Source organism: Amblyraja radiata, chromosome 3 (genome assembly GCF_010909765.2).
Source record: "Amblyraja radiata isolate CabotCenter1 chromosome 3, sAmbRad1.1.pri, whole genome shotgun sequence".
NCBI classification, from domain to species: domain Eukaryota; kingdom Metazoa; phylum Chordata; class Chondrichthyes; order Rajiformes; family Rajidae; genus Amblyraja; species Amblyraja radiata.
In genome coordinates, this window is record NC_045958.1 from 97,386,866 (window position 1) to 97,410,773 (window position 23,908).

At 43.1% G+C, this 23,908-nt stretch overlaps 1 protein-coding gene across 8 annotated transcripts in view; it reads left to right on the forward strand.

Annotated features, from left to right (window-relative positions):
* adgrl3 (adhesion G protein-coupled receptor L3) overlaps window positions 1–23,908 on the forward strand; it is a 618,558-nt gene that overhangs the window by 25,171 nt on the left and 569,479 nt on the right. The window contains exon 2 of one of the 8 annotated variants that reach the window (XM_033018408.1): window positions 14,040–14,150. The exons of the other annotated variants lie outside the window; for them this stretch is intronic. The gene's annotated coding sequence lies outside the window, so the exon portion shown is untranslated. The remainder of the gene's footprint in view (window positions 1–14,039; window positions 14,151–23,908) is intronic. 8 annotated transcript variants of the gene reach the window in all.

Here is a 23,908-nt window from a genome sequence, read left to right on the forward strand (position 1 = left end):
TCCTTCTCTCCAGAGATGCTGCCTGTTCCACTGAGTTACTCCAGCCATTTTGTGTCGAGCCCATGCCTACTTGTTGACTGTGTTCTGCTGTTTGCAGGCGCAGAGTGCTCTACTTGGTGAGGGGCTGCATAGAAATTGAACAACGTGTGATCATCAGTGAAATTCCCAAGTTCTGATCATTATCCTTGCAGGTTTATGGGTGGAAAAAGTTCAACTGGACTTGACATCTTGGCACGTCTGATTTTAAACTAGGCATTGTATCACGGACCCAATCACTGTGTTGAGCTTTTTGGTTTGATTAATGTTGATACTTTGGATTTAATCGAACTACAGTTTCTCCCGGATGGGAGAAATACTTGCAGATATATTGATCAAGACAATCGCAGGGACTACTGACTCGTGAGAGATGATATCAAATTGAGTTATTAGTGTACGTATTTTCTGCTTGTGTTTAGTTCCGTTCTCATACAAGACCATTTTTAGAACTGCCATAGCCTTTCTTAGAGGAAGAATAAGATATAAATATCACGATCACTCAAAGCTTCTTGCGTTCTTGGGGACTGATATCAAATTGGACCTCAAATTGGAATTAGTTTCACCAGACATTTCTGACCTTGTGAATCATTAGGAGTGCCCTGATTGAAGATTTGCGAAGTTAAATCTTCTGATGATTTGGTAACATTTCTTAGTGTCCGGAAAAAAAACCTGCCTCCGGATAGCATAGATTAAAAAAAATTATTGCCTATTATCGCAAAGGCTGTCAAACTAAATCTCTCTGCTCCAAGCTCCATCATGGCAAGATGCTTCCACGATGGGATGGAAAATGCTTCAAAAAGTGTTATAGAGTCATAGAGTGTGTAAATAGGCCCTTCGGCCCAACTTGCCCACACCGGCCAACATGTCCCAGCTACACTAGTCCCACCTGCCTGCATTTGATCCATATCCCTTCAAACCTGCCCTATCCATGTACCTGTCTAACTGTTTCTTAAATGTTAGCATAGTCCCTGACTCAACTACCTCATCTGGCAGCTCGTTCCATACACCCACCATTGTTCTCAAAGCTGCTTTGGTGGCTGGTGGATGTAATATCCTCATTGCCTTCCGACATTCCCTTTGCCCATGAAAGAATACCTGGGAAAACACTGAGCATAGCCAGCCATGACCGGGAGCAGACAGAAGCCATGGACAGATGACGGGAGGATTGGAGAACTTCCAAATGACCCAACCGCCCTCCTTGTTACACATCTCCTCCAGCAGTGAGTGTGGAATCAACCAAAGCCCATCTCAAAAAACCCCAGGAGATATGAATGAAAGCAAGTTATTGTCTAGCATGAAGAATTGCTTAAACAGATGATTGTCAGATATCACGGATTGCCATTTTATAATGCTTATATGGATGGTATTAGCCATCATTTGCCACATTATGGGAACATTAAAAAATGATATTTCATTTGCATATGAATATCATGTCTTGGCAAAAATTTTTCTTTCGATTAACCTCGCTGAAACCGTGAATTCTATTGATCATTATTTTGTCAGGATGTGATCCTGCTGTGAGAATTAATTAATATTGTTTTCTGGATTCAGTTTAAATCCGTTCCACGAACAGTGGCAATCTGACTGTGGCATTGCTTTAATACTGAAGTACAGTACATTTGTTGTTGTTAGATTAAGGCAAAAGCACAGTAAAAATAAAAAATGTGATTGACTATCTGTTGAGCACACACTTGGTTAATTCAGACTATATTGTTCCTGGAAAATAATAAAGTGTATCCAAAGTTGTCAATATCCCGAACTACTGAGTGAAATTTGTGATCTAGAGGGGAGATCTTGATCCCAAATCGCTTTGAAACTTGAATGTTGTTTCAAAGTGCCAAATGTATATCATTTTTCTCACTTGCATTCTCCTTGCTGCACAATGAAGTGATAGTTTCTCCCAGCGGATCAATGCTGGCTGTGCCAAGAACCAGACGGTTATGTGGAGCTTTTGGTAGTTGTTCAAAAATCACAAATGGTTTTCATAAATTCAGTGGAAGAAGCATCGACAAAGCAGGTCACAGACGATTGGCAAAGCTTTAACAAAGCCAGTTGTTGTGACCAGGAATCCATTGTCTGGAAGCAGATGAAAAAGTCCATTCCAAAGTGAATTGGATCAGTCATGTGAGCGGGAAGAAGCGTCTGCTTTTTGGAGAGAATAAGAGAGAGAGTGGAATCGATTGGATGGCTTTACCAAAACACCTGCCTCAGGCACAGTGGACTTTTTGGCTTGCTTACATGGAAGAGAGGGTGGGGGGGGGGGGGGGGGGGGGGGTGTGTGTGTGTGTGTGTGTGTGTGTGTGTGTGTGTGTGTGTGGGTGTGGGTGTGGGTGTGGGTGTGGGTGTGGGTGTGGGTGTGGGTGTGGGTGTGGGTGTGGGTGTGTGTGTGGTGTGTGTGTGTGTGCGCTATTCGTAATGACAATTATGCATGTAGAATCATTGCCTATTTTGCTGAAATGTGTAAAAAATCTTTGGATTTGTATAACTGGAAAGACCATTTTCTATTGTTGCCAATCATAAATAACACGGAGCCGCTGACTTTTCTTCTCCTTTTTTCTCCTTCTGTTCCTTGTTTCTGCTGTTTTCCCCAAGCTGTGTGAGATTCAGATTTTTTTTTTAGAGCGCGTTTCAAATCCCCAACAGTATTTGTTCTGTTAATTACTTTTTTTCAAATCCTGCAATGGTTCTGCTATAGCAGCAGAGGCACTCCACCTCCCATTTCACAAGCTGACACAATAAATGCCTGTGAAGAGATGAAAGTTTGAACTCCTGTGCAAGGTTTATAGTCGAGAACAAAGAAGCACTGGCAATTATCTACCACTTCTTGAGGTCATTCGAGGGGAGCCCGACGATTTTTGCGGCCACTGAATACTTTTTGATTTGTAACGAGGGATACACAGCAGTTTAATCAGAACAAAATCAGTTCCAAGAAACACCAAAATATAATTAATGTGACAAAATGGTTCAAAAATCGCACTTGGATTCTTCGGCTTTTATATATTTATATATAAGGCAGGTACTCGAGCTAGGAAAACATGATGAACCATTTGCAAACCATTTGCTTTGTCACATTTTGGAGTATTGCGTCCATTTTTCACCAGCATGCTGGAAGAAAGAATGACAGATATTAGACTGGGTGCAGAAGAGATTTTAAAACGTGGGGAGAATACCTTCTGCCCTGGACACAGGATGTAATTTTTTTTCAAAACAGTGCTGCTGGAATTTTGTAATTCACCTGACTGGGTTGTCGTGTAACACTTTTGACCACAATGCAAGGGTGGTGCAGCAATAGAGACCTGATTTGGATCCTGACTATGGGTGTTGTCTGTACGGAGTTCATACATTCGCTCTGGATTTTATCCAGGTGTTTCCTCCCACACTCCAAAGACCTATAGATTTGAAGGACAATTAGCTTTGGTAAAAATTGTAAATTGTCCCGAGGATGTAGGATAGTGCTAGTGTACGGGGTGATTGCTGCTCACCACAGACTCGGTGGGCTGAAGGGCCTGTTTCCGCGCCGTATCTCTAAAGTCTAAAGTGTACTACTTTCAACAGTGTAGCAATCTTTCAGTACTGCACTGAAGTGTGAAGAGCTTGTCCCAAAGTGGCGACTGGACCCTCCTCCTCCCCTCTCCCCCACGACAATGTCTACGACAAGCTACGACAACCTACCACCAAGTTGACGTCAAGCTACGGCAAGCTACTGACAACTGGTGACCCATTAAGACGTCCACCTATGACCACACCTACGACCACACTGGCGACAATCTACTACAACCAAAGTGAACCTACGTCCACCCGCGACATGCTATGACAAACAACGGCCCTGTCGGTGACAACTGAAGACAATTCAGTCGCCATACGGTTGACGTAGGTTGACGTAGGTAGTCGCCAATGGAATTCACCGGTCAGCACCCGGCGACAACCAACCTCACCTGGCGACAACCTGCCTCATCCTGGTGACAACGGCGACAGCACCTACGACAGGAGAAGACAAGCTACATCAAGCCCATAGTTGCCGAAAAGTTTTGAACATTCCAAAATCCAGCCTCGACCAGAAAAACATTACGACTCTTTTGGCGACTTGAGGCGACTACTCACGACCATACTGGCGACACCCCGAGACCATGTGAAAACAGCATAGTCGTCTGCAGTCGCAGAAAACATCGCTTAAGTGGGACAGAGGCTTTAGTGCAGCTTTTTATTGCTTTTTGGTCAGGGATATAGTCAGAATCTTTTGATCCTGCATAGATACACCTGCCAACAAAACCACACAGATAGACAAAGATTCATAGATTTAGATTTGTGTTTATTATCGTCACACGTACCAACATTCATTGGAAAAACGTAGTGTTTGCATGCTATTAATTCCAATCAGATAATACCATGCATCAACACAATCAAATCAAACTCGATTTAGATAACAATAAAGACATTTTAGTGCAATACTGAGACTGCTCCACGGTTGGGTCCCACCACAGTAAAGTAGAGCAAACTGAAAGATACAGAGTGCAGAATATAGTTTGCAGCATTATCTAAGTCCAATGTCGGCAATGAGGTGGAGGAGCATGGGACTATATCCAAGCTTATGCAAGGACTGTTCAGGAGCTTGATAACAGAGGGGGAGAAGCTGTCCCTCAGTCTGTTGGTGCGAGCTTTCAAGCTTCTGTATCTTCTGTCTGAGCAGAAAAAGGAATAACTGGGCTAGGCACAACAGTGTAGCAGTCTCAGTATTGCACTGAAATGTCTTAATTGTTATCTAAATCAAATTATTATTGTTTTATTTCACTGGGCAGGAATGTAGGCTTGAGCTACAGGGAGAGTTTGGGCAGGCCAGGATGAAGGGTGACCTTATAGAGGTGTATTAGATCATGAGAGGAATGGATAGGATAAATGCACAGAGTCTTTCACCCAGAGTAAGGAAATGAAGAACCAATAACCAGAGGGCATATGTTTAAGGTGAGGGGGAAAGGTTTAATAGGAACCTAAGGGGAACTGTTTTATCCAAAAGGTAGTTAGCATATGGAACAAACTGCCAGAGGATGAAGTAGAGGCAGGTGCTATCACAGCATTTAAAAATACATTTGGACAGATACATGGATAGTATAGCTTTAAAAAGTGCCAAATGCAGGCAGGTGGGACTAGTATAGATTGGGCAAGTTGGTCAGCGTGGGCAAGTTCGATCAAAAGGCCTATTTACACACTAGATGACTCTATGGCTATAACTAGTCGCTAAGCAAACATAGCCATTCCCTGTTGTCAATCATTTTTTTATCTGTAGAATGTCATTTGGGTGAATGCGTCATGTATCTAAACTTCTGGATAAGCTGGACAATGTAAGCCATTTCCGTTGAGGTGCTTGGCAGAGAAAGAGGAATGTCGGATGCAAACTGTAGCACTCCAATTAAGGGCGCTGAGCAGCGGAATATTGAGGAGCATTTGGAAGCTGTAAACGTTTGGGAAAAAATGTGATCCTCTGAAATAGTGTTTCCATATGTCGTGAGATTACTCGAATCTCGATTATTCCATATCTCGAAATGAGATTACTATTTAATTTGGTTTCGTCAGTTTGATCCACACCCCCTCACCTCATCTGTAACTTAAGAAATGGTGATTTCTCAACATTACTCTGAATGTGAGCCTTTAAACATAGAACAGTACTGCACAGGATTGGGCCGTTCAGCCCACAATGTCTGTGCCAAACACAATACCAAGACCTATTCTTATCTACCAGCACATAATTCATGTTCCTCCAAACCATCCACATCCATGTGCCTATCTAAATGCCTCTTAAATGCCACTCTCCTCTTAAACAGCACTGCAACAGTGGCGCAGCGGTAGAGTTGCTGCCTTGCAGCGAATGCTGCGCCGGAGACCCGGGTTCGATCCCGACTACGGGTGCTTTCTGTACCGAGTTTGCCTGTCCCACTTACCGACTGCCAGGTACTAATTTTAATGGAACTCACCTACGATAACCTACGACAGCACCAATGACAACCCACGATGACCTAAGACAACCTACGACAGCAAATATTGTCGCCAATGTCCCCAAAATTGTTCAACATGTTGAAAATTTTGCGGCAGTCGCCTGTAGATGCCCAAAAAATCACCAGTGGGACAGGCCCATAACCAAAGTCTTATGAAGTTGCTGTCTTGACTTTGGTACTCAATGCCCTTGCCCTAACCAGAGTCCTATAAAGATGACCTCCTGACTCCTAAATTCAATGCTCTGACCAATGAGGATAAACATACACCTTTTTTACAACTAGATCTAGTTTTGGTGAAGAATTTTGGGGAGAATGCAATGGGGAACTGATGTGACATAATTTCAAGAGCTCAATGCATCCAAAACATTTTCTATTGTGGGGATGAAGAGAAAGCATAAAGTTCTTTGTGCAATTCATGCAACTTTTTTATTCATAAATATCTATGGAATGAAGTGTTAGTTGGTGATATTTTGCAAGTTTCCAGTGATGTGCACTTAACAGATTAAGAAATGTTTAAAAAAACTATATTTTAATAGAGCCTTTTCAAGCATATTGGAGCTTTTTTGCAATTTTGCACCTTAAGACAAAAGAAGCTTTTTACTTGAGGCTTTCCAATAAGAGTGGAGGTACTTAACAAGATCAAGTTCCTTCCTCTGGAAGTCAGAGATCTGACGATTCTCGCTAATTTGTTAAAACACACCTTGGGCCAGTGTCAACATTTTCCATTCCCTTTTACAAGATGGAAAATTAATGTGACATTGCAGAGAACTACATCCAGAAATGTAGCCGCCTTTTACAAATTTATTAAATATTCCAAAGCATCTTGGAGCCAGGGGCATATCATTTTTCACAAATATTATTTTCCGATACAGAAAATTAAAGGTTTGGCAATATTTTAAAAAGTTCCATTGTTGAGCTTGTGAAATCAGACATGACCTGAAATACTTCTGGGAAATATTTTTTACTTAAGCCAAAATGGTGAGTATTTATTATGATTGAGACTGTACATTGTGGTAAGTCTCATGGTCGGTTAATGAAACTGGGAACTGCTGTAGTCAGCAGCTATTGTTTGTTACTCAACTGAAATGCAGGAGTGGTGACTTTTGTGGACCTGAGGCTCTGTAAGGTGCTGTCAGACTGCATTTGGAACATTGTGAGCAGTTTTGAGCATCAAATCTGAGGAAGGATGTACTGGCTCTAGAGAGGGTCCAGAGGAGGTTTACAAGAATGATCCTAGGAATTGGTGGGTTATCATATGATGAGCGTTTGATGGCACTGGGCCTGTACTCGCTAGAGTTTAGAAGGATCAGGGGGGAACTCATTGAAACTTACCGAATAGTGTAAAGCTTGTGAATAGTGAAATAGAGTGGACGTGGACAGGACCAGAGGTCATAGCGTCAGAAGTAAAGGACGTTCCTTTTGGAAGGAGGTGAGAAGGAATGTCTTTAGTCGGAGGATGGTGAATTCTTTGCCATAGAAGGCTGTGGAGGCCAGGTCAATGGATATCTTTAAGGCAGAGATAGATAGGTTCTTGATTAGTATGCGTGTCAAAGGTTATGGGGAGAAGGCTGGAGAATGGGGTTGGGAGGGAGAGATAGATCAGCCATGATTGAATGGTGGACTAGATTTGATGAGCAAATGGCCTATCACATGACCTTATGACCTTTTCATTGAGCATGGAAACAGGCCCTTCAGCCCAACTTGTCCATGCCAACCAAGATGCCCATCTACACTCGTCCAACCTGCCTGTGTTTCCTATCCATGTACCTGTCCAAATGTATTTTAAATGTTGTGATAGTAGTACCTGCCTGATCTATCTTTTCTGGCAGCTCGTTCTGGCACCGCCCACGGTGCGTAAAAGTTGCCGCTCAGGATCCTATTAAATCTCTCCCCTCTCACCTTGACCCATGTCCTCTGGCTCTTGATTGCCCAATTTCATTGTTGACTATGCACTGTGCACCTGGCTAAGCCCATCTTAGTTTTATAATCCTGTATTAGCTTATTCAATGTGCTGGTCACCCTTCACTTGCTTACATGTAGACACTGGCTGCTCCTAACACGGATCATACAGCCTCTTTTCATAGATGGACACAAAATGCTGGAGTAACTCAGTGGGTCAGGCAGCTTTTGTGGAGAGAAGAAATGGGTGAGATCTCTGGTTGAGACCCTTCTTCTGACCCCCCCCCGAAATGTCACCCATTCCTTCTCTCCAGAGATGCTGCCTGTCCTGCTGTGTTACTCCAGCATATGTGTCTTCAGTGTAAACCAGCCAGCATCTGCAGTCTCTTTCTACGGTCTCCATAGTTGGTGAGGATCCATGTTATGACACCTGAACAAACTGACACAGCAGGCAGAGTAGGATTTTCATCCATAAGAGTTAACGGTGTGCATCAGGATTCCCAGGTACATTTTGCATTAAGAGCCAAACAACTAAACCTAACCAATCAACTAGCAACTTCTCACATGGTGTTGAAGTAATTCCAGCTGGTAAACAGGCACCAGAACTCCACCTGAAATCGGAGAAAAAGAACTGGGTCAACTGCAGTGAAGTTAGTAAATTAGCATCCTACTTGCAATGTGTAATTTGCTTTAAGGTGAGCATATTATGAAACTGGATGTCACAATAAAGCACCAAGTAGAGATGCTACCTCAGTGCACCAGTGACCTGGGGCTGCAGCATTGTTTGAAATTGAAAGATCGGAAATGACAGTGGCAATTAAACATCAACTGAAACAAAATTCTTCAAAGTAAATACCGTACAATTGTGCCAAAACTTGAGAATGTGCTAGAAAGTGCAACTTTCACTTCAAAAGATTCTGTGTTTTTAGTTTTTTTTAAGTTTAGTTTGGAGATGCAGCGCGGAAACAGGCCCTTCTGCCCACCGAGTCCACACCGACCAGCGATTCCCGTACGCTAACTCTCCACTACACGCGAGGGACAATTTACATTTATACCAAGCCAATTAACCTACAAACCTGCATGTCTTTGGAGTGTGGCAGGAAACCGAAGAGCTTGGAGAAAACCCACGCAGGTCACGGGAAGAACGTACAAACTCCATACAGCCAGCACCCATACTCAGGATCGAACCCGGGTCTCTGGTACTGTCAGGCAGTAACTCTACCGCTGCGACACTGTGCAGCCCATGACTTAATTCTAATGACATAAACTGATTGCCTAATATACTAAATCACCCAAGTTCAGGAACTTTGTGTACAGTGTGTGAAGAACCATCATAGTTTATTTACAACTTGGAGCCATCATGTATCATTCCGAAAACTGACTGATTGAATCTTGTGCCGACTGCGTCAATAAGAGATAATGTGTAATAATGCCAAGTAAACTAGCTGACTGAAATCAAACAGTCGTAGAGTCTTACAGCGTGGAAAGAGGCCTTTCAACCCAACTTGCGTACACCGACCAACAGGTCCCATCTACACTCATCCCACCTGCCTGCATTTGACCCCCATATCCTTCTAATCGTATCCTATCCAAGTGTCTGTTTAATCATTTCTTAACAGCTGTGATAGTACATGCCTCATCTACCTCCTCCGTTCCATGCACCCTTTGTGTGAAAAAAGCTTCTCCTCAGGTTCCTATTAAATCATTCCCCCTCACCTCAAACCTATGTCCTCTGGCTTTTACTTCCCCTACTCTGGGCAAGAGACTCTGTGCAACAGCCCGATCTATTCCTCTCAGGATTTTGTACACCTCTATAAGATCATCCCTCATCCTCCTGCGCTCCAAGGAATAGAATCTAAGTCTGCTTAACCTCTCCCTATAGCTGAGAACCTCGAGCATGAGGTGGTTTTAATGTTTCTGAAGATCTGTCCTCAACATTACAGAATAATGTGAAGTGCTGTGGTAAAAGCATTAAAATATTATGCCATTTTGCTGGCTTAAGTAACTTTAACTTTATTTCCCCCCCATTTCTGAAAGGTTAACCTTGTTATAAAGTTTGTTAATAACAAATTAACTTTGTTTTTAAGAGTCTGAAACTCTTCAGTCCCGAACTCCATTTTCCCCCATTGACACAATTGTTTTTAAACATAATGTTCTAAAGATTCTTAGGAACACAACTATCATGTTATATTGAGCTACTATCTTTATGCATTGACCATTTAACCACTATTCTATCATTCACCTTTCCATTGGCACTCATTATTTTGCAACTTCATAAGTCCCAGGAGCAGAATTAGGCCATTCGGCCCATCGTCTGCTCCACCATTCAATTGTGGCTGATCTATCTTTCCCTCTCAACCCCATTCTTCTGCCTTCACCCCATAACCCATGACACCCACACTAATCAAGAATCTGTCAATCTCCGCCTTAAAAAAATATCCATTGACTTGGCCTCGACAGCCGTCTGTGGCAATGAATTCCACAGGTTCACCACCATCTGACTAAATAAATTCCTTCACATCTCCTTTCTAAATGCACGTTCTAACTTTGGTAGAATCATTACGCCACAGTTTATTTTTCTTCCCCAGATTGTAGGACTGCAGCTCTACACAGCTGCTCCTGTACCCCATAAAGCACATAATTGCTGCTTCCAGATTTCTCCCGCCTTATTGCATTAGCTATCTGCAGCATGGTCCCTTGTTGAGAGTCTTTCCTTCCCCCCCCCCCCCCGGCTTCATGCAGTCCACAAATCCTGATGTCAGTAGGTTAGTTATTGGAATTCATATCTAACGGCGATCAGTTGTGCTGTTAAATCTCAAATCTTTTGAGTCTGTTTTTGTGTGGTTGTAATGAAAGCTGGTTAAATAATTACAGTGTTCGTCGACAGATGAGTGTGCTTTGAGTCTGAGCGGTTTAATTAAACCCCTGTTATTCTGCATCTGTGTCTAGTTCTACACTTGATAACTCCCTTTTTCACTTCTTTGACACCACAATCCCATTTCCTAAACAGCAGGGGAGGCAGCCATTCTCCCCATTGAGGCCATGTAAGCTCTCTTCATTATTGCTCCTGCCTATTGCATTTCCAGACTTTTTTCCCTCAAGCCCAAGGGTCTCGACCTGTAACGTCACCCATTCCTTCGCTCCAGAGATGCTGCCTGTCCCGCCTAGTTACGCCTGCATTTTGTGTCTATCTTCCGTTTAAACCGGCCTCTGTAGTTCCTTCCTACACATTTTTAGTGCACTCTTGGCCTACCTTAAATCATGGAAGATGGTAATTTTCCAATAGAGTTGGAATAACTGAAGTATCCAGATGGCTGCTAACTAACTTATGAATTTTGCAATTGCATCTGCCTTTCTAATTCAATGAGCTAATATTTGTGATGCAGTGATATTTACTCTACTCTTCCTGCATTTGATAATACTTATCTGCCATTGTGGTTCGGTTAATGTACAACACGCCTGCGACAATGGCCTATTTAGAACTTGAGATTAAAAAACTTTGAATCAACAAAGAAGGAAGAAAGAGTTTGCAGACCTGCTGATAGGAAGGGAAGGGATATCATAAAAGCTTGTTTCAGAAAACTAATTGGAGCTCAGGCTGGTCTGTTGCTCATTGCCGTGTAAGCTTATGTATCAACCCTGAAGGTGAATGTTACCTAAAAATGTTGTTTCTCGATCTCCATGCAATGACAAAAGGATAAACACAAAATGTTGGAGTAACTCAGCGAGATAGGCACTGCATCTCAGAAGAGAAGGAATGGGTGACGTTTCCGGTCGAGATCCTTTGGCAACGAAAAAAGGATGATTTCTGTTGAGTGGATACCAAAGTGCAATGTTGTGCAAATCTTTTACAGTTGCCGGCACCTTTACCATCTGTACAATTCCTCTCCCGTCTGTCGTGGAGTAGACTGACTCCCCTTCCACCTCCTACCCTTCTACTACCTGAACTACTTCAGTCAGCCCACCGAGACTGAATCGACCAGCGATCCCCGCACATTAACACTATCTTACAATTTAACAATTTAACAATTAACACTATCTTACAACTAGGGACAATTTACACATACACCAAGGCAATTAACCTACATACCTGTGCGTCTTTGGAGTGTGGGAGGAAACCAAAGATTTCGGAGGAAAACCACGTGGTCATGTGGAGAACATACAAACTCCGTACAGACAGCAGCCGTCCTCAGGATCATTGGGTCTCTGGCACTGTAAGGCAGCAACTCTACCACTGCGTCACCATGGCCGATTCTTCAAAGCAGACACACCTTGAGGAGATTTTGCAGTGGAGCAGACAAAATGTGTAGGAGGAAATGCAGATGCTGGTTCACTCTTTGCTCTACCTATTCTACTTGAGTTTGCCTTGATGTATTTATGTGTAGATTTATCAGATATGATTGGTTAGCTTGCAAAACAAAGCTTTTCCCTGCACCTCAGTACACGTGACAATAATAAACTTGAGGCTAAAACATCCATACCTTGCCTTTTCAAGTACCTGCCTAAATGCCCCTCTAAGCATCGTAACTGTATCTAATTCCACTAATTCTTCAGGTAGTGTGTATCAGACATCAACTACATTCTGTGTAATTAAAAAAAAAACATTCACATCAGGTCCCGTTTAAAACCATCCTCTCATCTTGAACCTATACCTCTTGTCTGCGTTAGCCCTACTATAGGGAAATAAATATACTGAGAGTTTATCTAGCTCTGTTAGTGGTTGCAGTATCTGAAGAAACCATGATTGGCAAGGATTTGAGTTGTTGCTGCAAGGTTATACTCTGTTACCTGGCTCCAAATTACACTGAAACTTCAGGCCAATATTTTGACACGCAAGAAATGCATATGTTGAAATAATACTGCAATTACTTCACACCCGACTCTCCCAGGCTCTTTAGTGCATCGTTCTTTCGTTAATTTTCTCCTTTAACCCAATCATTGAATTGTTGAAATGTTTTACGTTTGTTGAACTTAGAAATATTTAAGGTATTTCTAGGATGAGCAGATAAACTGAAACAGATATTTTTATTGTAGGCAGCAGTAAAAATGTTAAAGATAGACACAAAGTGCTGGAGTAATTCAGCGGTTACCGTCCTTGCAGAAAAAGGATGGGTGATGCTTCGGGTTGGGAGCCTTCTTCAGAATGTTAAATTAACTTCACCGAAGGGAAAATTCCTGGAGGAATAGTTGTGGATTACGTTCTTTCGTCAAAAAAAAGCAGAGATATTCCGCCTCACTGCTTAAAATCACAAATGTTATAACTAAAGGTTCTCCATCGCTCTATTGAGTGAGACTTGACCAGCAGACTTAGAAGAATATATCTGGCCTAGAATTGCACTACCCTGATAGATAAGTTGATTAAAAAATGCAGGTGTCAGCTAAGAAAAGGTAGGGCATTTGTTAGAACAGGCAGTTTCCTGCTGGCTTTCTGAAACTTGGTGGAGATGAACTGTAAACTTGCATTTCCATTCAGTCTGATTTTGCACATCTGGGCAGTACAGGATGTGCTAGTGGCCCCGGGAGACATAATAATTGTAAGTAACTGCAAGTAAGAAATCACCTCCAATTATGGTCACCAGAGGAGTTGTCCTTCTGTCTGATGCAGGGAAAGTCATTGTTGGGTTCCTTCTCAACTGTCTCCTCCCAGTGGGAAAGGAGATGCTGTCTGCAGTCTTTGTCATTGGCTATCAAGAGGCATGATGCATTTGATCAAGTTGTACTCTAACTCTTGAGTGAAATACAGTGAACACCATTCACTATTAACTGTGTAGGAAGAAACTGCGAATGCTGGTTTCAATTGAAGGTAGACACAAAATGCTGGAGTTACTCAGCGGGACAGGCAGCATCTCTGGAGAGAGAAACGGGTGACGTTTCGGGTCGAGACCCTTCTTCACTATTAACTGTGATCTCTACAGGAGTTTGAAATAGCCTTTGAGCTTTCAGATGAGAGAGACTGCAGAGAATCCTTCTCCAACTTGGCTGGCTTGGAAATTCATTTTTGTTTTCTGTCTGTTATTTGAAGACATGCTAGTTGTGATTCTAACCAAGAGGTTCACCACAGAGCCACTGTCGACCAAGATCAAGCAGAGTCTGATGGTCTACCATTGTCTCCATCAGGGCACACAGAGCTGGTGAGCAAGCAACTCTCCATTGGCCTTCAGGCTACACATCCTCAATGATGATCTCTTCCATTGTCTACTTCCAGGTGAACTGATGAGGTGCCTAATGGTGTTTACATGAGATACTGAATATACATAACTACCAATTGTGAAAATCTGTTTACATTGAGTGGACTCAGAAACTAATTGGCCCAAAAGCCGATCATTTCATTGCATTCTGCACTGCAAACATTAATATTCAATAAATTTGAATTACACGGCTGCAATGATAGTCAAGTAGGGAATTTAGTACTTAAAGAATGAATCATTAGGTGATGCAAATTAAACAACATTGAGTTGGATAATAATGTGGTCAAGGACTAATTTAAATTTCCAGCTTGTTGAAAACCATGTAAATATTCAGCAGAAACATTTATACATTTAGTGTGTGGTGTTCAGTAAGTTGGCAGGCTATGTAACTTTACAATGTAGAAGTTGCATGCCCTGTAATGTTGTGATACCAGTGTTGAGCTTGGATATAACCTGACCTGTCCCTGTAAAGCCACAAGACTTAACTAATATTGATCGCTGAAGCTGGAGTTAATTAAGGGGGATATTTTGTCTTTCTGTGAACACACACTTCACCTTTGTTCTATTTTGTGTGCTTTCATATATGAAGTTGTACCCTGCGGTATTCTGCTTCGTTAGATGTACGATTTTCTGACGCATAAAAGAAGCATGTGACATGTAAGCAGTAGCGAAACAAATCCCCATCAGTAAAACCCATTGCCCTTTCCCACTATGAAGCTTTGGAGGGAACTACTGTGAGCCAAGTATGTGAGTCCTTGGATATCATATGTGATGCATTTTGCTGCAGCTGGGAGCTACGGGATGGGCAAGTTGTGGTGTGTTTGGAAGTGTTATGAACTTCAACAGACTGTGTCTTTAGGTATACTATGGACTTTGGTTTTTGCACTAAAATGGTAAGGGCCTGTCCCACTTGAGCGTCATTTGCGCATAATTTACGCGACATAATTTACACGTCTCGACACATGACGTGTGCGTCGTGCCACGCATGTGATATGCGCATGGTGCGTGGTGACGTAGGCAGCTATGCGCAGTCGTGCGTGGTGCCCTAGGATTTTGGTATGTACAAAATCTACGCGCATCATCTGCGTGACGCTCAAATGACGCCCAAGTGGGATAGGCCCTTTTACTTATTATTTATGGTTATTAATTTATTGAAGTATTTTTTACTGAACTATTCTATTTTTATCTGTGCTGACAAGCCTAATCTGATCATAATAATCATAATCATATATTACTTATTAGCCAAGTATGTTTTCCAACACGAGGAATTTGATTTGCCATAGTCATACCAATGAAAAGGAACAGAACACACAACAAAAACATTTTAACATAAACATCCACCACAGTGACTCCTCCACATTCCTCACTGTGATGGAAGGCGAAAAAAAGTTAAATCTCTCCCTTCTTTGTCCTCCAGCAGTCGGGGGCCTCTAACCTTCCATTGACGGGACGATCTTATTCCCGTAGCCGGTGGCGGGCCTCCTCGTCGGGGCGATCAAGCACCTGCATCGGGGGGAATCTCAGCTCAAATAAATGTACTTATTTCCCTTTATCTAGAAGATCGAAAGCAAGTGACTAAAAGATTGTCCTTAAATGTGCATATTTCACTTGACACATATTGAGTAGTTGCCTTTATGACCAAGGTTTTGGTTGCCTTTGCATACGGAGTCATAGAGTGATACAATTTGGAAACAGCCCTTCGGCTCAACTTGCCAACACCGCCCTACATGTCCCACCAACACTAGTCCCACCTGCCCATGTTTGTTCCATGTGCCCCCAAACATGTCATATCCATGTACCTGTCTAACTGTTTTGGGATTGTCCCTGCCTCAACTACCTCCTCTGGCAGCCTGTTCCATCCACCCACTACCGCTCGTGTGGAAAAAGTTGCCCATCAGATTTCCTACTAAATCTTTTCCCCTTCATCTTGAACCTACTGTATGTCCTCTTGTCCTCGATTCACCCACTCTGGGCACAAGGCTGTGTATCTACCCGATCTATTCCTTTCATGATTTTAGACACCTCTATAAGATCTACCCTTCTGCAAATTTCTTTTCAGGAACAATCCTGTGAAATGTCTGGGGATCTTTTCATTTAGACGGTGAAAGTAATCTATAAATGCAGTTTCTATTGGTGGTAATATGATAAAAATGTCAGTGTAACCAAATGTGAAGTTATCCTTGAATCTAAAAGTAGAGAAAACAGGGTGTCTTCTAAATGGTCAAATGTTGTTGTGAATGTTTAAAATGGTGGCGTGGTAGTCAATTCTTACATATCATTCAAACGTCATGGAACAGACGCTGATGACAGACTAACATTTTATACTCCCTGGGGGAACCAAAGGATATAAGTTATGTTACACCTGTGTAAACACTGGTTACAGTAGGCCTGCGGTACTGTTAATAACTGTGTCCCCCACACCTTGGGGAAAGGTATATTAGCTTTGGGGGCATGCAGGCGCAGGTATACCAGCATCACCTGGGCTGCAGGCATTAATTTACCAACGTTGATAAGGCAAGCTCGATTATGGTTGCTGAAATTCAAAATAGATTTAGGTTTTTTATTGTCACATGCACCGAGGTACAGTGAATAGCTTTGTATTGCACACAATCCAAACAGACTAGATATACCATATGTAGACACAATCATGTCAAACTTGAGTACATAGATCGAGCAAAGGGGGAGATGCAGAATACAGTTCTCAGGATTGTAGTGCATCAGTTCTTTGGACAAAGTCCAATGTCTTCAATAGGGTGGCGGTGAATCAAACGGTGAATCATGTTAGGGGGGGGGGAGAAGCTGCTCTGGAGTCTGATGCTGGGTGCTTTCAGGCTTCTGTACCTTCTGCTGCACGGGAGCAGGGCGAAGTCATTAAGAGTTAAATCATCACAATATTTAAGACACTGAAGGAAACTGATAAGTTCAGTGGAAAAAAATGACTTCAGAAGGTAGGGGAATTGAGTATAATGGGGCATAATCCAAAAAAGTAGAACCAGATCTTTTCAGGAATTAAAATGGAAACACATTGACACATTGACATGGCAGTTGATGTTAATGTGGGAATTATACCCAACGATAAAGAAGGACATGGATTAAAAACATTTTGGGTGGATATTTGTGTTGGAAGGAACTGCGGATACAGGTTTACAGCAGGACAGGCAGCATCTCTGGAGAGTATGAATGGGTGACATTTAGAATCGAGACCCTTCTTCAGACTAGAGTCTGGGGAAAGGGAAATTAGAGATATAGATGGTGATGTGGATAGATATAGAACGAATGAATGAATTATATGCAAAAAAGTCACAATGATGAAGGAAAGAGGCCACTGTTTGACCGAGTAACCAATATATATCATTGGAGCACCAGAATTGCATAAAAAACACTGACCCACAGCTCCTTTGAAACACAGAATGGGGTTTGCCCCAGACATGTGGTTTTCGGGTTTTAACCTTAAGTTGGCCATACTGTTGGAATCAATACCTTTAGCCATCCTGCAGTGTCTTCCTCAAAGTCCATCGTTTGAAAATAGACACAAAAAGCTGGAGTAACTCAGTGGGCCAGGCAGCATCTCTGGAGAAAGGGAATAGGTGACTTATCGGGTCAATAGACAATAGGTGCAGGAGTAGGCCATTCGGCCCTTCGAGCCACCACTGTCATTTAATGTGATCATGGCTGATCATCCCCAATCAGTACCCCGTTCCTGCCTTCTCCCCATATCCCCTGACTCCGCTATTTTTAAGAGCCCTATCTAGCTCTCTCTTGAAAGCATCCAGAGAACCTGCCTCCATCCTGAGGCAGAGAATTCCACAGACTCACCACTCTCTGTGAGAAAAAATGTTTCCTCGTCTCCATTCTAAATGGCTTACTCCTCATTCTTAAACTGTGGCCCCTAGTTCTAGACTCCCCCAACATCAGGAACATGTTTCCTGCCTCTAGTGTGTCGAAACCTTTAATAATCATATATGTTTCAATGAGATCCATCTCATACTTCTGAACTCTAGTGTGTACAAGCCCAGCTGCTCCATTCTCTCAGCATTTGACAGTCCCGCCATCCCGGGAATTAACCTTGTAAACCTACTCTGCACTCCCTCAATAGCAAGAATGTCCTCTCAAATTAGGGGACCAAAACTGCATACAGTACTCCAGGCGTAGTCTCACCAGGGCTCTATACAACTGCAGAAGGACCTCTTTGCTCCTATATTCGATTCCTCTTGTTATAAAGGCCAACATGCCATTCGCTTTCTTCACTGCCTGCTGTACCTGCATGCTTACTTTCATAGATTGATGTACAAGGACCCCCAGATCCCATTGTACTTCCCCTTTTCCCAGCTTGACGCCATTTAGATAGTAATCTGCCTTCCTATTTTTGCTACTAAAGTGGATAACCTCACATTTATCCGCATTAAACTTCATCTGCCATGCATCTGCCCACTCCCCCAACCTGTCCAAGTCACCCTGCATTCTCATAGCATCCTTCTCACAGTTCACACTGCCACCCAGCTTTGTGTCATCTGCAAATTTGCTAATGTTACTTTGAATCCCTTCATCCAAATCATTGATGTATATTGTAAATAGCTGTGGTCCCAGCACCGAGCCTTGCGGTACCCCACTAGTCACTGCCTGCCATTCTGAAAGGGACCCGTTAATCCCTACTCTTTGTTTCCTGTCTGCCAACCACTTCTCTATCCATGCCAGAACTCTACCCCCAATACCATGTGCTGTAATTTTGCCCACTAATCTCCTATGTGGGACCTTATCAAATTCTTTCTGAAAGTCAAGGTACACTACATCCACTGGCTCTCCCTTGTCCATTTTCCTAGTTACATCTTCAACAAATTCCAGAAGATTAGTCAAGCATGATTTCCCCTTCGTAAATCCATGCTGACTCGGACCAATCCTGTTACTGCTATCCAAATGTTCGGCTATCTCATCTTTTATAATTGACTCCAGCATCTTCCCCACCACCGATGTCAGGCTAACTGGTCTATACTTCCCTGTTTTCTCTCTCCCGCCTTTCTTAAAAAGTGGGATAACATTTGTTACCCTCCAATCCACAGGAACTGATCGTGAGTCTAGAGAACATTGGAACATTATTACCAATGCATCCACAATTTCTAGAGCCACTTCCTTAAATACCCTGGGATGCAGACCATCAGGCCCTGGGGATTTCTTCAGACCCTTCTTCAGACAGAGTTGGGAGGGGGGAAATTAGAGGTATGAAAATGTATAAAGAACAAAAGAATGAAAGGTTGGAAAAGAATAAATCAAGGCCAACAAGGATGACCAAGGAAATGTGGAGCCCACAATGGTCAATTGTTGGCTGTGAAAGAGGTGATAATGGTGGGGGGTGGGGGTATGAACAGTGAAAACTTAAATGCTCTCTTAATCTAACATGTTTCTTGGGCTAGGACAGAAAACACATATATTTACACAGTGCTTTTAATGCAATTGTAAACTGCTTCAGAACAGTTCAATGTGCGAATTCCAGAGGGGATGCTCATGTAGTTGACAGAACAGCCAGTCATGGTGAGCCAGTGGATATCGGACTGAATTGGGGAAGGCTGAGGTTTGAGATTGTATGGCTGATGAGGAGGGGCGCGGCCACAACAGAAACTGCTGATAAAGTTGAACCGTTGCTGTTCCCAGGAACAAATATTCAAGGTCAGTTTATTGTAACAGGTACCAATTAACGTACAGTGAAATTTGAGTTACCATACAGCCATACTAAGTGGAAAGCAATAAGGCACACAGCCACATAGAAGTTAACAAACATCCACCACAGTGGATTCCACATTCCTCACTGTGATGGAAGGCAATAAAGTTCAAGCTTCTTCCTCTTTCTCACAATATCACAATATTGTGAGTGATCTCAAGTCTTAGATTAGGTCTCCAGGACCTTGCATTAGTGCGAGGTATATAAGTCGTTAAGGGCCTGTCCCACTTAGGCGACTCTTTAGGCGACTGCCAGGGACTAGTTTTAATGGAATTCACCAAACAACACTTGGCGACAACCTATGACAGCACCTACGACAATCTGTGACAACATCTACGTCAACATCCAACAGCCTACGACAGCAAAAATTGCCGACATAGTCGCCGAAAATGTTTCAACATGTTGAAAATTTTGCGGCAGATGCCTGTAGTTGCCCAAAAAAATCACCTAAGTGGGAGGATGATGTGAAGTTTATGTAAGAAAGTCTACCGAGAGAGTAATGAGATTTTTTTTATTAGCAAAAATGTATTGCTGCTAATATACGTTCTTAACTGCTAATATATAATAGAGCACATTTGTTATATTGCTCATCAAAGCACAGGACATATTCCTGCACTTAAAGAATTTACACTGTATCTACAGGTCAACGATTTTTCTTTGCTGTACATTTCATGAGGGATGTCCTAGGGGTTTTAGCACAGGTTCGAGCCCCTCCATGGGCAATGGTGGGATCTCCACAAACATTTCCCTTTTCCCAGACAAAGGCAATCTTCATAATGCACAAGGCACCACCTTTTATAATGGTCACACAAGGTGTCTGACCCTGCCACAGTTGGAATGTGATGTTTGCATCGCAGGGTTGGAGAACAACCAGCACCAGACAGGTCACAGTGTGTCATGCAGCAAGTTGATCATTTTCCAGCAGCAGTTAATGTTTGTCTCAGTGTGTGGCGTGCCGTGGAAGATTCCCCCCCACAGCGCACAGCTGTATGGGATGACTCTCGGCTGTGGCCACTGCATCCCTTTCCAAGACTACTTGGCAAATGCACATTCCAGAGGGATGTCTCATCCCCTTTGCAGCTGTCTCGAGGACTGTGTGGGAGACACTGGTGATGCATGAAGTGTCTGACCTGAGGTCCTCCTCAACTGAGGGCTCGATGAGGAGGCCCAATGACTTTGACAGTCCACTCTCAGGCAAAGGGAGTGCTGAAATAGTCTAATGCAGAAATCGCAAAGAAGATTCTGTATTTAAATAGGAGGTGAGCGGGGAGAGAGACTGATTTGTACTTCACGTATTTTTCAGTGTGGTCTGCACACATAATCTCATTGTTTCAAGTTGTAGCCTAATCTTGCTTTCAAGTGAAGAAGGTTCCAGGTTGCCATTTCATTATCTGAATGGATTCAGCCTAAAGCCCCTGTCCCACTTTCACAACCTAATTGGCAACCTCTGCCGAGTTTGCCCTTGACTCATACTCGCTGCATGGTCCCCACGGGGTCGTAGGAGGTCGTAGGTCAGTCTTCCTCATGCTCATGAGTGGTCTCTGCGTACTCGTGGCCTCAAGTAGGTCGCGGTTGTATTTCTAGCCTGATAGAAAATGTCCACGAGTAAAAAAAAGGCCGGCATGGAAAAAAATTATAGTTTTTACTCGTAGGTAGGTCATCGGTAGGTCGTAGTAGGTCGTGATGGTAGTCGTAGGTGGTCGTAGGTCGGTAACTGGCCCGGAAAAAAAAATTGCAAACATGACATAATTTTAACATGTGATCATTTCCACTCATAGCTAGTCGTAGTTGGTCTTAGGTGTGGAAGACTGAGGTCAAGGGGGGTCGTAGGAGGTGGTAGACATAGTCGTAGGTGGTCATAGACATAGTTGTAGGAGGTCGTAGGTGGTCTTTTACTTCGGCGAGTCAACACGACCTTGACATTTTTTTCAACCCGTCTAGGATCTTCTAAACTCGGGGATTAGGTCATCCAAGTGGGACAGCCCCTTTACACTTGCACTGCCACACGGTCCCTCTCCTGCACTCTCTCTGCCACACAGCCTTCCTAGCTTCCAAACTACCCTTGCACTTCAGTCCTTTTAGGGTTCCGTACATTGTCCTTTCGTCATTATCTGTAAACCAGCATCTGCAGTTCCTCGTATTCACAAAGCTCTTCTGCATCATCGCCAAAGCCTCCACACACTTGCTGTAACTATAAATGTGCAGAATAGTCCAAATGTGGCCTACACAAAGTTTTCTTAAACTGCAACATGGCTCTTGTACTCAATGCCCCAATTTGTTTTCTCCAATGCTGTTCCCCCAGTTTGCGTGTGGCCTGGCCATGGCAATAGAAGAGGCCCAAGATAGAAATGTCGGTATGACAATGGGATGAAAAAATAAAATATTTAGCACTCGTGAGTTCCTTAGTGGGCCAAGCGCGTGTATTCGGCGAAATGGTTGGGCCACATGCAAACGGGACTCTTATTCCGCTTGGGCGGCTGACAACCCAAGGTATCAGCATTGAATTCTCCAATTTTCAGTAATGAACAAATTCATTCTCCCCTTCCCTCCTCCCCCTCGCCCGCCGCTCTTCTCTTCCATCTACATTCCTTCCTCTAGCTTCACAATTTGCATTTCCTTTTTGTCATATCTTCAGTCTTTTCATCTGGTCTTTATCCAACCATCCTCTTATCATAAGCCCCCTTCACCCAGGCTTTGTCCTGCACAACCCCCCCTCTCTGCACCCCACTCCCCCCCCCCCCCCCCACACACCTATCATCACAATCAGTCTGACTAAGAGCACCGACCCAAAATGTCACCTATCCATGTTTTCCAGTGTAGCTACCTGACCCGCTGATTTACTCCAACACATTGTCTTTTTTGTTTGTAAACCGGTATCTGCAGTTCCTTTTGCTAAAGAACATCTCTGTGGTCTCTTCTGTCTCATTGATTTTTCTTACCTGAAGCCTCGGATCACGTTGGCTGAACTTGGTTTTGGCCCATTATCCCAGACTTCCTGATTACTCATTCTGTAACTGTGCCAAATTTCAGCCCTGGTTCACATGACCTATTGAAATCGACATGCCTAGAGGATCTACGATCCAGCTAATTACAATGTAAATACAAATCGATAAGAACAGGACATCTTAATAATGGTGTGTGCTGCCAGGCACCTGTTCCAACAAATTTAAGCCGAGAAATTCCTGGGGAGCTGCCACGCTTGGAAGCTTTGTCTCCGTGAAATATTTTCATCTGCGTTATTTGTAATTTAAGAGGTTTGAAAATGTTTTGGTGTGTTGAAAACAAGAGGTTTCTCTTAAACCATTGCATACGAGATGTAAGTTCTGCCACCTGTTTATGAAATTAGCTTGTTGATTGCTCTATGGCATGTTGGGCGTTATTTTAGGGAAATAGTTTTGCAGGTTTATCACTCCCTAGTTTGTCAATTGAGTGGATGATCTCAGCTGGGGGTGACTGTAATTTAAAACAAAAAGCAGAAGATATTCAAAAGAACACACCGTGCTGGTGAAACTCGACAGATTGGGCAGCATCTCTGGAGAACATGGGCAGGTGACGATCTGGGTCGAGATCTGCCCATGTTCTCCTGAGATGCTGCCTGACCTGTTGAGTTCTTCCAGCACCCTGTGTCCTTTTGGGTATTAACCAGCATCTGCAGTTCTTTGTTTCCACATAGCAGGGGATACTGAGCTGGTTTGGCAGCATCTGCAGAGAGAGAAACGGCATTCATGTTTCAGTTCGATGATTCAGCCTCGGAATTGTAAAAGTTGACAAAACATGTGTGTTTCGAATCTTGGAGATGGGGTTGGGGAGGTCAGTGGAGAAGACCAAGGGAATGCTTGTGATAAGGTGGTGACCAAAATGGTACAGGTGGCACCATTGCTTTCAGTGGAATCTAAGAGAAAGGAAAGTTCATGAAATACTGTTCATCAGTTGCGAGAGAGTAGATAGAGAAAGGTGAATGGGAGAAAGAGGGGGAAAAACCACAACATGCCGGAACTGTGAATTGCAAAACAGAGCAGCTGCTGGAAACCCAGAGGAAGAGGATGGAGGATTTGGTCAGCATCTTGGTCGGCATCTGTGAAGAG